Consider the following 12,179-nt stretch of genomic DNA (forward strand, 5'->3'; position numbering starts at 1 on the left):
CATCGTAATTGCATGGGAGACCACTTGAGCTAACAAGCTTGTTAAGTACATTTTTTATTGGTTCCGAAACAAACATGGAAAAGACATAAAGTACTTTTTTGTATTTTATTTTTGAAATGCAACACCTTTATAGCAGAAAGTCGTGCTGGTTATTTTGATAATTTAAGTTTATAGAATGTTTAAAAATTAGCACGTATTGTCAATGCACAACTCCCTCTTGCGGTCAGCTATAGTGGATGTCAGCTATTAAAATTGCGTACAAAGCTGTACAAAGTGAGTGCAAAGTTGGTAGAATAGCGTGTATGTTTGAACTAAGTTGTCATATCTAACCGTAATATTATAAAGTACGGAAAGTGAATACAATGCAAGTGAACGTCTCGTATATTAGAATAGTGCCCTACGAGCTTACCGTAGCATGTTCTAAAACATCCTAAAACGATAAGAAAAGCATTAGAAAAGTAGGTGGGTTTGCTAATACATTTTACCTAAGTCATTGTAATATCGACATCACGGTTAAAAATATAGTAAAATGGGCAAATGTGTTGAAAAAGTCTTATACATTAGCAGATTATACCACTATGAAACCGTGAAATGATAAACAAACTGATTACAAAGTAGTGGAAAGTAGTTGTAAAGTTAGCAAAATTACATGGAAATGTGACCTATGTTATTATATTATTGAGACCCATAGTTAAATATTAGGAAATTTAAAGTGAATTAATATGTCGTAAATGGCCGTTTACTAACGTACTGACTTTCGAAGCATGGATAGGTCATAGGTCAACTTACGAAAGACACACGTGAAACGAATGACAATTCGAAACACTTTCAAACATTAAATGGCTGCCAATTCGAATAAAATTCAAATGATCCCAGTAGTCGAGTGATCATGTGATGGACCTGTCACAAAAGTTAAGATCAATAGGGCGTGCCTCGTAATTGCATGGGAGACCACTTGAACTAACAAGCTTGTTAAATACATTTTTTTTTGGTTCCGAAACAAACATGGAAAAGACATAAAGCATTTTTTTGTATTTTTATTATTGAAATGTAACACCTTTATAGCAGAAAGTCGTGCTGGTTATTTTGATAATTTAAGTTTATAGAATGTTTATAAATTTGCACGTATTTTCAATGCACAATTCCCTCTTGCGTTCGGCTATAGTGGATGTCAGCTATTAAAATTGCGTACAAAGCTGTACAAAGTGAGTGCAAAGTTGGTAGAATAGCGTGTATGTTTGAACTAAGTTGTTGTCATATCTAACCGTAAAATTATAAAGTACGGAAAGTGAATAAAATGCAAGTGAACGTCTCGTATATTAGAATAGTGCCCTATGAGCTTACCGTAGCATGTTCTAAAACATCCTAAAACGATAGGAAAAGCGTTAGAAAAGTAGGTGGGTTTGCTAATACATTTTACGTAAGTCATTGTAATATCGACCCCACAGTTAAAAATATAGAAAAAATAAGCAAATGTGCTGAAAAAGCCTCATATATTAGCAGATTATACCACTATGAATCCGTGAAATGACAAACAAACTGATTACAAAGTAGTGAAAAGTGGTTGCAAAGTTAGCAAAATTACATGGAAATGTGACCTATGTTGTCATATTATCGACACCCATAGTTAAATGTTAGGAAAAGTGAATTAATATGTCGTAAATGGCCGTTTACTAACGTACTGACTTTTGAAGCATGGATAGGTCATAGGTCAATTTACGAAAGACACACGTGAAACGAATGACAATTCGAAACACTTTCAAATATTAAATGGCCGCCAATTCGAATAGAAATCAAATGATCCCAGTAGTCGTGTGATCATGTGATGGACCTGTCACAAAAGTTAAGATCAATAGGGCGTGCCTCGTAATTGCATGGGAGACTACTTGAGCTAACAAGCTTGTTAAATACATTAGTTTTGGTTCCGAAACAAACATGGAAAAGACATAATGTATTTTTTTGTATTTTTATTATTGAAATGTAACACCTTTAAGCAGAAAGTCGTGCTGGTTATTTTGATAATTTAAGTTTATAGAATGTTTAAAAATTTGCACGTATTTTCAATGCACAACTCCCTCTTGCGGTCGGCTATAGTTGATGTCAGCTATTAACATTGCGTACAAAGCTGTACAAAGTGAGTGCAAAGTTGGTAGAATAGCGTGGATGTTTGAACTAAGTTGATGTCATGTCTAACCGTAAAATTATAAAGTACGGAAAGTGAATAAAATGCAAGTGAACGTCTCGTACATTAGAATAGTGCCCTATGAGCTTACCGTAGCATGTTCTAAAACATCCTAAAACGATAGGAAAAGCGTTAGAAAAGTAGGTGGGTTTGCTAATACATTTTACCTAAGTCATTGTAATATCGACCCCACAGTTAAAAATATAGAAAAAATAAGCAAATGTGCTGAAAAAGCCTCATATATTAGCAGATTATACCACTATGAATCCGTGAAAGGACAAACAAACTGATTACAAAGTAGTGAAAAGTGGTTGCAAAGTTAGCAAAATTACATGGAAATGTGACCTATGTTGTTATATTATCGACACCCATAGTTAAATGTTAGGAAAAGTGAATTAATATGTCGTAAATGGCCGTTTACTAACGTACTGACTTTTGAAGCATGGATAGGTCATAGGTCAATTTACGAAAGACACACGTGAAACGAATGACAATTCGAAACACTTTCAAATATTAAATGGCCGCCAATTCGAATAGAAATCAAATGATCCCAGTAGTCGTGTGATCATGTGATGGACCTGTCACAAAAGTTAAGATCAATAGGGCGTGCCTAGTAATTGCATGGGAGACTACTTGAGCTAACAAGCTTGTTAAATACATTAGTTTTGGTTCCGAAACAAACATGGAAAAGACATAAAGTATTTTTTTGTATTTTTATTATTGAAATGTAACACCTTTAAGCAGAAAGTCGTGCTGGTTATTTTGATAATTTAATTTTATAGAATGTTTAAAAATTTGCACGTATTTTCAATGCACAACTCCCTCTTGCGGTCGGCTATAGTTGATGTCAGCTATTAACATTGCGTACAAAGCTGTACAAAGTGAGTGCAAAGTTGGTAGAATAGCGTGGATGTTTGAACTAAGTTGTTGTCATGTCTAACCGTAAAATTATAAAGTACGGAAAGTGAATAAAAAGCAAGTGAACGTCTCGTATATTAGAATAGTGCCCTATGAGCTTACCGTAGCATGTTCTAAAACATCCTAAAACGATAGGAAAAGCGTTAGAAAAGTAGGTGGGTTTGCTAATACATTTTACCTAAGTCATTGTAATATCGACAACACGGTTAAAAATATAGTAAAATGGGCAAATGTGTTGGAAAAGTCGTATACATTAGCAGATTATATCACTATGAAATCGTGAAATGATAAACAAACTGATTACAAAGTAGTGAAAACTAGTTGTAAAGTTAGCAAAATTACATGGAAATGTGACCTATGTTTTATATTATTGAGACCCATAGTTAAAAGTTAGGAAAAGTGAAGTAATATGTCGTAAATGGCCGTTTACTGACGTACTGACTTTCGAAGCATGGATAGGTCATAGGTCAACTTACGAAAGACACACGTGAAACGAATGACAATTCGAAACACTTTCAAACATTAAATGGCCGCCAATTCGAATAAAATTCAAATGATCCCAGTAGTCGAGTGATCATGTGATGGACCTGTCACAAAAGTTAAGATCAATAGGGCGTGCCTCGTAATTACATGGGAGACTACTTGAACTAAAAAGCTTGTTTATTACATTTTTTTTTGGTTCCGAAACAAACATGGAAAAGACATAAAGTATTTTTTTGTATTTTTATTTTTGAAATGTAACACCTTTACAGAAGAAAGTTGTGATGGTTATTTTGATAATTTAAATTTATAGAATGTTTAGAAATGTGCACGTATTTTCAATGCACAACTCCCTCTTGCGGTCGGCTATAGTGGATGTCAGCTATTAAAATTGCGTACAAAGCTGTACAAAGTGAGTGCAAAATTGGTAGAATAGCGTGTATGTTTGAACTAAGTTGTTGTCATATCTAACCGTAAACTTATAAAGTATGGAAAGTGAAAAAAATGCAAGTGAACGTCTCGTATATTAGAATAGCGCCATATGAGCTTACCGTAGCATGTTCTAAAACATCCTAAAACGATAGGAAAAGCATTAGAAAATTAGGTGGGTTTGCTAATACATTTTACCTAAGTTATTGTAATATCGACGACACGGTTAAAAATATAGTAAAATGGGCAAATATGTTGGAAAAGTCTTATACATTAGCAGATTATACCACTATGAAACCGTGAAATGATAAACAAACTGATTACAAAGTAGTGAAAAGTAGTTGTAAAGTTAGCAAAATTACATGGAAATGTGACCTATGTTGTTATATTATTGAGAGCCATAGTTAAATGTTAGGAAAAGTGAAGTAATATGTCGTAAATGGCCGTTTACTGACGTACTGACTTTCGAAGAATGGATAGGTCATAGGTCAACTTACGAAAGACACACGTGAAACGAATGACAATTCGAAACACTTTCAAACATTAAATGGCCGCCAATTCGAATAAAATGCAAATGATCCCAGTAGTCGAGTGATCATGTGATGGACCTGTCACAAAAGTTAAGATCAATAGGGTGTGCCTCGTAATTACATGGGAGACTACTTGATCTAACAAGCTTGTTAAATACATTGTGTTTGGTTCCGAAACAAACATGGAAAAGACATAAAGTATTTTTTTGTATTTTTATTTTTGAAATGTAACACCTTTATAGCAGAAAGTTGTGCTGGTTATTTTGATAATTTAAGTTTATAGAATGTTTAAAAATTTGCACGTATTTTCAATGCACAACTCCCTCTTGCGGTCGGCTATAGTGGATGTCAGCTATTAAAATTGCGTACAAAGCTGTACAAAGCGAGTGCAAAGTTGGTAGAATAGCGTGTATGTTTGAACTAAGTTGTTGTCATATCTAACCGTAAAATTATCAAGTACGGAAAGTGAATAAAATGCAAGTGAACGTCTCGTATATTAGAATAGTGCCTTATGAGCTTACCGTAGCATGTTCTAAAACATCCTAAAACGATAGGAAAAGCATTAGAAAAGTAGGTGGGTTTGCTAATACATTTTACCTAAGTCATTGTAATATCGACCCCACAGTTAAAAATATAGAAAAAATGAGCAAATGTGTTGGAAAAGCCTGATATATTAGCAGATTATACCACTATGAATCCGTGAAATGATAAACAAACTGATTACAAAGTAGTGAAAAGTGGTTGTAAAGTTAGCAAAATTACGTGGAAATGTGACCTATTTTGTTATATTATTGAGACCCATAGTTAAATATTAGGAAAAGTGAATTAATATGTCGTAACTGGCCGTTTACTAACGTACTGACTTTCGAAGCATGGATAGGTCATAGGTCAACTTACGAAAGACACACGTGAAACGAATGACAATTCGAAACACTTTCAAACATTAAATGGCCGCCAATTCGAATAAAATGCAAATGATCCCAGTAGTCGAGTGATCATGTGATGGACCTGTCACAAAAGTTAAGATCAATAGGGTGTGCCTCGTAATTACATGGGAGACTACTTGATCTAACAAGCTTGTTAAATACATTGTGTTTGGTTCCGAAACAAACATGGAAAAGACATAAAGTATTTTTTTGTATTTTTATTTTTGAAATGTAACACCTTTATAGCAGAAAGTTGTGCTGGTTATTTTGATAATTTAAGTTTATAGAATGTTTAAAAATTTGCACGTATTTTCAATGCACAACTCCCTCTTGCGGTCGGCTATAGTGGATGTCAGCTATTAAAATTGCGTACAAAGCTGTACAAAGCGAGTGCAAAGTTGGTAGAATAGCGTGTATGTTTGAACTAAGTTGTTGTCATATCTAACCGTAAAATTATAAAGTACGGAAAGTGAATAAAATGCAAGTGAACGTCTCGTATATTAGAATAGTGCCTTATGAGCTTACCGTAGCATGTTCTAAAACATCCTAAAACGATAGGAAAAGCATTAGAAAAGTAGGTGGGTTTGCTAATACATTTTACCTAAGTCATTGTAATATCGACCCCACAGTTAAAAATATACAAAAAATTAGCAAATGTGTTGGAAAAGCCTCATATATTAGCAGATTATACCACTATGAATCCGTGAAATGATAAACAAACTGATTACAAAGTAGTGAAAAGTGGTTGTAAAGTTAGCAAAATTACATGGAAATGTGACCTACATGTATTTTGTTATATTATTGAGACCCATAGTTAAATATTAGGAAAAGTGAATTAATATGTCGTAACTGGCCGTTTACTAACGTACTGACTTTCGAAGCATGGATAGGTCATAGGTCAACTTACGAAAGACACACGTGAAACGAATGACAATTCGAAACACTTTCAAACATTAAATGGCCGCCAATTCGAAAAAAATTCAAATGATCCCAGTAGTCGAGTGATCATGTGATGGGCCTGTTACAAAAGTTAAGACCTATCGGGCGTGGCTAGTAATTGCGCGGGAGACTACTTGAGCTAACAAGCTGGTGAAATTCAATTTTTTGGTTCTGAAACAAACATGGAAAAGACATAACGCATTTTTTTGTATTTTTATTATAGAAATATAACACCTTTAAAGTAGAAAGTCGTGCTGGTTATTTTGATAATTTAAGTTTATAGAAAGTTTAAAAATTTGCACGTATTTTCAATGCACAACTTCCGCTTGCGGTCTGCTATAGTGGATGTCAGCTATTAAAATTGCGTACAAAGCTGCACAAAGTGAGTGCAAAGTTGGTAGAATAGCGTGTATGTTTGAACTAAGTTGTTTTCATATCTAACCGTAAAATTATAAAGTACGGAAAGTGAATAAAATGCAATTGAACGTCTCGTATATTAGAATAGTGCCCTATGAGCTTACCGAAGTATGTTCTAAAACATCCTAAAACGATAGGAAAAGCATTAGAAAAGTAGGTGGGTTTGCTAATACATTTTAGCTAAGTCATTGTAATATCGACCCCACAGTTAAAAATATAGAAAAAATGAGCAAATGTGTTGGAAAAGCCTCATATATTAGCAGATTATACTACTATGAATCCGTGAAATGATAACCAAACTGATTACAAAGTAGTGAAAAGTGGTTGTAAAGTTAGCAAAATTACATGGAAATGTGACCTATGTTGTTATATTATTGAGACCCATAGTTAAATATTAGGAAAAGTGAATTAATATGTCGTAAATGGCCGTTTACTAACGCACTGACTTTCGAAGCATGGGTAGGTCATAGGTCAACTTACGAGAGACACACGTGAAACGAATGACAATTCGAAACACTTCCACAGATTAAATGGCCGCCAATTCGAAACAATTCAAATGATCCCAGAAGTCGATTGATTATGTGATGGGCCTGTTACAAAAGTTAAGATCTATCGGGCGTGGCTAGTAATTGAACGGGAGACTACTTGAGCAATCAAGCTGGTGAAATTTATTTTTTTGGTTACGAAACAAACATGGAAAAGACATAACGCATTTCTTTGTATTTTTATAATTGTAATGTAAAACCTTTATAGCAGAAAGTCGTTCTCATTATTTTGATAATTTAAGTTTATAGAATGTTTAAATATTTGCACGTATTTTCAATGCACAACTCCCTCTTGCGGTCGGCTATAGTTAATGTCAGCTATTAAAATTGAGTACAAAGCTGTACAAAGTGAGTGCAAAGTTGGTAGAATAGCGTGGATGTTTGAACTAAGTTGTTGTCATGTCTAACCGTAAAATTATAAAGTACGGAAAGTGAATAAAATGCAAGTGAACGTCTCATATATTAGAATAGTGCCCTATGAGCTTACCGTAGCATGTTCTAAAACATCCTAAAACGATAGGAAAAGCGTTAGAAAAGTAGGTGGGTTTGCTAATACATTTTACGTAAGTCATTGTAATATCGACCCCACAGTTAAAAATATAGAAAAAATGAGCAAATGTGCTGGAAAAGCCTCATATATTAGCAGATTATACCATTATGAATCCGTGAAATGACAAACAAACTGATTACAAAGTAGTGAAAAGAGGTTGCAAAGTTAGCAAAATTACATGGAAATGTGACCGTTGTTGTTATATTATCGACACCCATAGTTAAATGTTAGGAAAAGTGAATTAATATGTCGTAAATGGCCGTTTACTAACGTACTGACTTTTGAAGCATGGATAGGTCATAGGTCAACTTACGAAAGACACACGTGAAACGAATGACAATTCGAAACACTTTCAAACATTAAATGGCCGCCAATTCGAATAAAATCCAAATGATCCCAGTAGTCGAGTGATCATGTGATGGACCTGTCACAAAAGTTAAGATCAATAGGGCGTGCCTGGTAATTGCGTGGGAGACTACTTGAGCTAACAAGCTTGTTAATTACATTTTTGTTTGGTTCCGAAACAAACATGGAAAAGACATAAAGTATTTTTTTGTATTTTTATTTTTGAAATGTAACACCTTTTTAGCAGAAAGTCGTGCTGGTTATTTTGATAATTTAAGTTTATAGAATGTTTAAAAATGTGCACGTAGTTTCAATGCACAACTCCCTCTTGCGGTCGGCTATAGTGGATGTCAGCTATTAAAATTGCGTACAAAGCTGTACAAAGTGAGTGCAAAGTTGGTAGAATAGCGTGTATGTTTGAACTAAGTTGTTGTCATATCTAACCGTAAAATTATAAAGTACGGAAAGTGAATAAAATGCAATTGAACGTCTCGTATATTAGAATAGTGCCCTATGAGCTTACCGAAGCATGTTCTAAAACATCCTAAAACGATAGGAAAAGCATTAGAAAAGTAGGTGGGTTTGCTAATACATTTTAGCTAAGTCATTGTAATATCGACCCCACAGTTTAAAATATAGAAAAAATGAGCAAATGTGTTGGAAAAGCCTCATATATTAGCAGATTATACTACTATGAATCCGTGAAATGATAAACAAACTGATTACAAAGTAGTGAAAAGTGGTTGTAAAGTTAGCAAAATTACATGGAAATGTGACGTATGTTGTTATATTATTGAGACCCATAGTTAAATATTAGGAAAAGTGAATTAATATGTCGTAAATGGCCGTTTACTAACGCACTGACTTTCGAAGCATGGGTAGGTCATAGGTCAACTTACGAGAGACACACGTGAAACGAATGACAATTCGAAACACTTACACAGATTAAATGGCCGCCAATGCGAAAAAATTCAAATGATCCCAGTAGTCGAGTGATCATGTGATGGGCCTGTTACAAAAGTTAAGACCTATCGGGCGTGGCTAGTAATTGCGCGGGAGACTACTTGAGCTAACAAGCTGGTGAAATTCATTGTTTTGGTTCTGAAACAAACATGGAAAAGACATAACGCATTTTTTTGTATTTTTATTATAGAAATATAACACCTTTATAGTAGAAAGTCGTGCTGGTTATTTTGATAATTTAAGTTTATTGAAAGTTTAAAAATTTGCACGTATTTTCAATGCACAACTTCCGCTTGCGGTCTGCTATAGTGGATGTCAGCTATTAAAATTGCGTACAAAGCTGTACAAAGTGAGTGCAAAGTTGGTAGAATAGCGTGTATGTTTGAACTAAGTTGTTGTCATATCTAACCGTAAAATTATAAAGAACGGAAAGTGAATAAAATGCAATTGAACGTCTCGTATATTAGAATAGTGCCCTATGAGCTTACCGAAGCATGTTCTAAAACATCCTAAAACGATAGGAATAGCATTAGAAAAGTAGGTGGGTTTGCTAATACATTTTAGCTAAGTCATTGTAATATCGACCCCACAGTTAAAAATATAGAAAAAATGAGCAAATGTGTTGGAAAAGCCTCATATATTAGCAGATTATACTACTATGAATCCGTGAAATGATAAACAAACTGATTACAAAGTAGTGAAAAGTGGTTGTAAAGTTAGCAAAATTACATGGAAATGTGACCTATGTTGTTATATTATTGAGACCCATAGTTAAATATTAGGAAAAGTGAATTAATATGTCGTAAATGGCCGTTTACTAACGCACTGACTTTCGAAGCATGGGTAGGTCATAGGTCAACTTACGAGAGACACACGTGAAACGAATGACAATTCGAAACACTTACACAGATTAAATGGCCGCCAATTCGAAAAAATTCAAATGATCCCAGTAGTCGAGTGATCATGTGATGGGCCTGTTACAAAAGTTAAGACCTATCGGGCGTGGCTAGTAATTGCGCGGGAGACTACTTGAGCTAACAAGCTGGTGAAATTCATTGTTTTGGTTCTGAAACAAACATGGAAAAGACATAACGCATTTTTTTGTATTTTTATTATAGAAATATAACACCTTTATATTAGAAAGTCGTGCTGGTTATTTTGATAATTTAAGTTTATTGAAAGTTTAAAAATTTGCACGTATTTTCAATGCACAACTTCCGCTTGCGGTCTGCTATAGTGGATGTCAGCTATTAAAATTGCGTACAAAGCTGTACAAAGTGAGTGCAAAGTTGGTAGAATAGCGTGTATGTTTGAACTAAGTTGTTGTCATATCTAACCGTAAAATTATAAAGAACGGAAAGTGAATAAAATGCAATTGAACGTCTCGTATATTAGAATAGTGCCCTATGAGCTTACCGAAGCATGTTCTAAAACATCCTAAAACGATAGGAATAGCATTAGAAAAGTAGGTGGGTTTGCTAATACATTTTAGCTAAGTCATTGTAATATCGACCCCACTGTTAAAAATATAGAAAAAATGAGCAAATGTGTTGGAAAAGCCTCATATATTAGCAGATTATACTACTATGAATCCGTGAAATGATAAACAAACTGATTACAAAGTAGTGAAAAGTGGTTGTAAAGTTAGCAAAATTACATGGAAATGTGACCTATGTTGTTATATTATTGAGACCCATAGTTAAATATTAGGAAAAGTGAATTAATATGTCGTAAATGGCCGTTTACTAACGCACTGACTTTCGAAGCATGGGTAGGTCATAGGTCAACTTACGAGAGACACACGTGAAACGAATGACAATTCGAAACACTTCCACAGATTAAATGGCCGCCAATTCGAAACAATTCAAATGATCCCAGAAGTCGATTGATCATGTGATGGGCCTGTTACAAAAGTTAAGATCTATCGGGCGTGGCTTGTAATTGCACGGGAGACTACTTGAGCAATCAAGCTGGTGAAATTTATTTTTTTGGTTCCGAAACAAACATGGAAAAGACATAACGCATTTTTTTGTTTTTTTATTATTGTAATGTAACACCTTTATAGCAGAAAGTCGTTCTCATTATTTTGATAATTTAAGTTTATAGAATGTTTAAATATTTGCACGTATTTTCAATGCACAACTCCCTCTTGCGGTCGGCTATAATTAATGTCAGCTATTAAAATTGCGTACAAAGCTGTACAAAGTGAGTGCAAAGTTGGTAGAATAGCGTGTATGTTTGAACTAAGTTGTTGTCATATCTAACCGTAAAATTATAAAGTACGGAAAGTGAATAAAATGCAATTGAACGTCTCGTATATTAGAATAGTGCCCTATGAGCTTACCGAAGCATGTTCTAAAACATCCTAAAACGATAGGAAAAGCGTTAGAAAAGTAGGTGGGTTTGCTAATACATTTTACGTAAGTCATTGTAATATCGACCCCACAGTTAAAAATATAGAAAAAATGAGCAAATGTGCTGGAAAAGCCTCATATATTAGCAGATTATACCATTATGAATCCGTGAAATGACAAACAAACTGATTACAAAGTAGTGAAAAGTGGTTGCAAAGTTAGCAAATTTAAATTACATGGAAATGTGACCTATGTTGTTATATTATCGACACCCATAGTTAAATGTTAGGAAAAGTGAATTAATATGTCGTAAATGGCCGTTTACTAACGCACTGACTTTCGAAGCATGGGTAGGTCATAGGTCAACTTACGAGAGACACACGTGAAACGAATGACAATTCGAAACACTTTCAAACATTAAATGGCCGCCAATTCGAATAAAATCCAAATGATCCCAGTAGTCGAGTGATCATGTGATGGACCTGTCACAAAAGTTAAGATCAATAGGGCGTGCCTCGTAATTGCGTGGGAGACTACTTGAGCTAACAAGCTTGTTAATTACATTTTTGTTTGGTTCCGAAACAAACATGGAAAAGACATA

This window comes from Saccoglossus kowalevskii, chromosome 2 (assembly GCF_978046115.1).
Source record: "Saccoglossus kowalevskii chromosome 2, keSacKowa6.1, whole genome shotgun sequence".
NCBI classification, from domain to species: domain Eukaryota; kingdom Metazoa; phylum Hemichordata; class Enteropneusta; family Harrimaniidae; genus Saccoglossus; species Saccoglossus kowalevskii.